A 6,097-nucleotide genomic window follows, 5' to 3' on the forward strand; every position below is an offset into this window, starting at 1 on the left:
TTTTTTTATAATATTTATTAGTTTAGTTTAATCTAAACTTTTAATATACTATGTTATATATTATATTAAATATATTTTTTATTAAAAAAATTATAATTTTAATAAAAAATTAATTTATAATTTAGATATTCAAAAATCGATTTAAATTAAACCGCATAAAATTGAATCAGATCGGATTATTTTTTTATTTAATCATCCAAATCCGAAACGAACCACGAGAAAATTTATTTTTGGATTGGATGGATTTTTACCTCAAAACTAATTCAAATCAAATCGCGAACACCCCTACTCAGGGGTGTACGCCGGTTTTGATTGAGTTTAATCAAACCCAATATCCAATTCATATAGGATATTCTAGTTTGGAGGAGATAAAATAAGAGAATTTCTTAATGCATCTTATAAATTACTAGCACACCTCTTGAAAATTTAATAATACCTCTAGATTCCAGAAATATATATTCTAACGCACCAGAAACACATACAACCAATGCTGATTTTGAGACATGCGACATGTTTGTGTCTATTTTGATTTCGGAAGTGCATCTCCGTAAACCTTACGGAGGTGTATTTTCGTAGCATGCAGAAGTAGAAAGCATACAAAAAACTAGAAAGTTGCATTTTGACAAAATAAAATTAGCATTGATAACATAAAATCAACATTACATATGTGATGTTAACATAAATCAAATATTATATTTCAATATCCAAGTGGACGTTTCAGAATCTTCACGATATCTTCGATCGATATCAAAATCATAACATTCTCATTGATCGAAACTTTTATTTCTAAACGATAAAAGTATTTCACACAACCCTTAAATCTGCATCTGTCTTCAGCTCAAAGTTGTTGAACTCAATCTTCTCTTCATTGTCAATTAACAGTGAACGGTACTTGAGCTTCATAATTTTTCTATTGTATTCGTAAGGTAAAAGATTATGCAGTGTGTATTTTAGATCTGCAAGAGGGGTGTACTCATTGAACTTAAACTCAATTGAGGGCTTCGCGTCGTTGAATACGGGTGATAATTACTTTTGGCGTATCTTCTTTGTCATTCAACATTGTTCGATACACTTCTAAAGCCCATGTAACATTTTTCTCTTTTTCACTCTCCAGAAACGCAAACCCGAGAGGATAAGTCTTCTCAGTAGAGGTAACACCAACAATTTCCAATGACGAGTACAGTAGGAAACGTGTTGAATAACTTGATGGAATCAGGATGAGTCCAATATATATCTCTAACAGTTACTCCATCCTCGTAAGTTCGGTACCTAGATACATATTTGTTATCATCCAAAAGTTCCAAGAGTTGTTGCATTTCAGTTCTATACCCCTTAGAGCCTTATTATTTTGGTACTAAATATTGTAGACTTTCCTGATATTTGTCATATTTCTAGGTCTTTTACGTGTCAAAGTTGCAAATATATTTTTTCGGTTGCACCAAATTCAATGTCATGTCTGAAACATATTCCTTCTCTTTTGGCATGAGGCGACATGCAATTGGATAACCAACTAACTTTTCACACAAGTCATGGTTATGTAAACCACATATCACATTAAATTTTCATTTGTTATTTTCCAACAGATAATCACGCAACTTAAAGAGGCAAACACATTTTCTTGAACCGGTGTCATCTCATTTGAAATTTTGGAGAGGAGTTATATACTTCCCACTTCTTTTGTATATCATTGTCACAAATCCGCCTCTTCTATCTAAACCATTATCAGACCTTCTGATTACAACACCAAACCTCAATTTGGATGCCTTTGTATAAATTCATTAAAGTATGTGTTCACGAAATTTAAACTCTTATTCATTTTTAAAATGGTTGCTAACATCTAGCTCCTTCACAATAACACGTTTTGCATCCGGAGACACAATAGGTTTGGAAAAAACATCGGGGTGCACCATCTCTAATGAACACAATAACATAAAATACTTAGGAACGGCTAAAACTGAAAACAGACAGTTGGAAAATGAAAATTGACAGACTCCAAAAATGCATTTCCGAGGGAGTTCATACAGACAACGCAAATACATTTTCGGATCTAACGTAAGTTTTTTTCAACTAAAAGAAAAGATTAATATGAGCAATAATGATTGAAATAAATTATCTTTACCTTGAATTTCAACTTCTTTTGCTCCTTTTGATGTGATGAAACACAAAGAATGAAATTTGGAGTGAAATCTTGATTGAGAATGGAAGGGTTTTTAGATAGGTTTCTAGAAAATATGGGTATGGGGTCTGATCATACATGTCGCTATTTTATTAAAATGATATTTGATATTTTCAGAAATGCATCTCCGGAAATGACTAACATGCAAATGTGACAGATTTTTAAATTGCCCCTTCAAAACTATGAAAATGTATTTCTTGAAACTCTATTGGGATGCTCAATAAACAATAAATTGAATTGACATGTTCGGAGATGCATCTCCAAAACAAAGTTTTGTTTAAAAATGGGGTGACACTCATTTGGTGCGTCATTCAATGATGCAAAGGGTGCATCTGGAGATACATTTTTAAAATCGGAGGGACATTTTTGAATTTTTATAGGTTGATTTTCCACCTCATAGGGTGGGATTATAATTTCCCTAAAATAATCATTTGTTACACTAATGGGTTGGTTTGAACAAACTTATTAATTTTCGGATTGGGTTGGATAGTGAGTTGTCTAATTTTTTATTATTATTAATATTAAATGATTAAATAATGAATCATCATATTTTTTCATTAAAATTACTGAACATTTTTATCTTCTTAAAAAATTGGATAACATATTTTTACTATCTTTTAGCATCATAAAATAATAAATGATATCGTCAACTAATAAAAATGATCATAAAATACCAGCAACAAACTAAAGTTGTATGATATAAAATTGGATAACATATTTTTATTATCTTTTAGCATCATAAAATAATAAATAATATCATCAACTGATACAAATTATCATAAAATACTAGCAATAAACTAAAGTTGTATGATATAAAATTACATTACCATCAAAATAACTGAAGAGTAAAACATTCAAAATTAGTTAAAGTCATGATTCATTAAAATAGTAAATGTTAAGAGACTAAAATTGCAACAACTAAACCAAAATCATTAAAATTGTAATAATAAATGTTTGATTAATAGGTCAATGAGTTTTTTAGGTTTGAATCCAGTTTTACTCGAAACTCGATTTTTTAATGGATTTTTTAGATTTTAAACTCATAATCATCCAATTACCCGATCCAACCCATTTTTTTGGATTTTTTTGGATGGATTTGACCGGATTTTGTGGGTTGATTCAACCCATGTATACCCCTACCTATAGGGATCTACGTGGGCCGGTTTGAGTTAAATTTGGTCAAATACAATACCCAAACCATATATAGTACTCCAATTTGGGTTTAGAAAAATAACCACCTATTACAACATTGAGTCAATTTAGACAAATCCACTAATTCTAGTGGTATAAATATCCTCTTTGGTTCACGTAAAAAAAATATATAATTTCTTTGAGAAATCTAAGAGATATCTTCATACATTCTCCTGTCTTTAATTCATTAGTTTGATATATCCTAAAGTCGTAATTAGCATCATCATATTAGTTCACAAATATCACAAAAGAAATATTCAAATATTTGATTTTAACATGTTATTAGCACGACCGTTTCTATCAAGAATTCTCACTACTACTAGGTACATCATATATCCTTATCACTTTAATGTTATTATTATTATTATTTATTATTATTATTATTATTATTATTATTATTATTATTATTATTATTATTATATTATATTTGCCCTAGTAATAGAAAATTGACAACCCGTCAAATAATTTATAACTAGTGACTAATATCTTTATTATTACCTTACCCCCTTGTTATAGAAAACGGGGAACCCTCGAGTGATTTATAACTTGAGTGGTTATTATTGTTAATATTGTTTTACCCTTTGTTATGAAAAACTGACAACTTGTCAAGTGCTCTATAATAACTGTGGTTATTATTATGTAAATTTTATGTGGAGGTCTAAAATCATGTATATAAATATTAACTTTTATACTTAATAAAAGTCTAAAACCTCATCTACATATACTAACTTATACTTAATATATGTCTAAAACCCCATATATAGATACTAACTTTTATACTTAATAGATGTCTAAAACTCCATCTACAAATACTATCTTATATATATATTATATATATATATATAATATATATATATATCTATAATATATTATATCTATATATATATATATATATATATATATATATATATGATATATATTATATAATATATTATATATAGATAGAATATATTATATATATATATATATATATTAGTATATATATAATATATATTATAGATATATATATTATCTATATATATATATATATATATATATATTTATATGATATCTATATATATATATATCATATATATATAATATATATAATATATATATATAATATATATATAGATATATATATATATATCTATATAACTTATATTACTATATATATCTATATAATCTCTCGCTCTCTCTATCTCTCTCTCTCTCTCTCTTCTCTCTCTCATCTCTCTCGCTCTCTTCTAATCTCTCTCGCTCCTCTCTCTCTCTCGCATATATATATATCACTATACCAATTTTATAGAATTTTGAATAGGAAATTGGTCTACATTCATTTCTAACCAGAAGATAATTTCTTATATTAATTTTCAACAATTTTTCTATTTAATTCATAATTCAATTTCTTATTTTATTCTAATTTTCTATAAAAAATGCAAAGATATATATATATCTATATTATATATATATATATATATATTACTATATAATATATATATATATTTATCTCCTCTCTCTCTCTCTATATATATATATATATATATCTATCACATATATATCTATATATTTATCTCTCTCTCTCTCTCTCTCTCTCTCTATATCTATATATATATCTATATATATATATATATATATATATATATATATATATAGAGAGAGAGAGAGAGAGAGAGAGAGAGAGAAGAATATCATACAAGTGCTAATTTTTGGTATTGATACATCATAAGTGTCTAATGGTGTCATTATATACACATGTCCAAATTAAATATAAATCTATGACACATGTTATACAATAAATCCTAAAATAAAATCTAAGATCTATGAGCAATATCTTCAGTTCACACAATCCGCAGTGGAAGATCACAATAATCAGAATCCTTTGAAACATCAATACATAGCTCCTCTTATACATAACCTACAAACAACACCTGAAAAATAACAACAATATTGAAGTGAGGTAATAATCTCAGTGAGTTCCTCTATCCTATGTGTTCACTTGGCTCTACATGGTTTCTAATCGGTTTCCTAACTCAAGTCTTCAAAGAGGATAAAGACTTAAGCAACTAGGGGATTTTCGCATTGTATGGAAATATGTACACTTGAGTTCACCAACTTAAATAGGTCACTAATCGGAAACCATACCAAGACATCTTTCCTCGGCCAACCCTACGTTTAGGATTCTCGACACAGGTCACAGATCCTTGTATCATGCTTCGACTTCTTATGGATTTCAGATTCTTCCATGGGACTCTTACACAATCCAAGAAGCATCACTTCTTATGGGACTTAACACCCATTTCGAGCCTTATTCCTCGTATATGACTCTAACCCACTTTGAGGTCCACCTCGTGGGTTTCAGATTCTCGATGGGACTTTATCCCATTTGAGAATCGTCGCTCCATATGAGACTCCAAACCCATTTTGAGCCTTTTCCTCGTATGGGACTTGGACTCTCTTTGAGGTCCACATCATGAATATACCTCTAACTCTTCTGATTAATGCGAATTAATAATGCATATATCCCAATTCTTACTTTTCATAAGCATCGAACTTTGGGGCAGGCACGAAAATGGAGGTTATTTATGAATACATGACTAGTTTATTAAACACAATGTGATTATACTCAACAATCACTAAGTGATCACAACCACCAATCTCCTAGCATCTACTCATGTTCCATACAAAGCACATTTATTCGTGACTAGGCTACAATTCTAGCAACTACTCTCCCACGACACACACCAAGGT

This window comes from Lathyrus oleraceus, chromosome 6 (genome assembly GCF_024323335.1).
Source record: "Lathyrus oleraceus cultivar Zhongwan6 chromosome 6, CAAS_Psat_ZW6_1.0, whole genome shotgun sequence".
Lineage (NCBI taxonomy): Eukaryota > Viridiplantae > Streptophyta > Magnoliopsida > Fabales > Fabaceae > Lathyrus > Lathyrus oleraceus.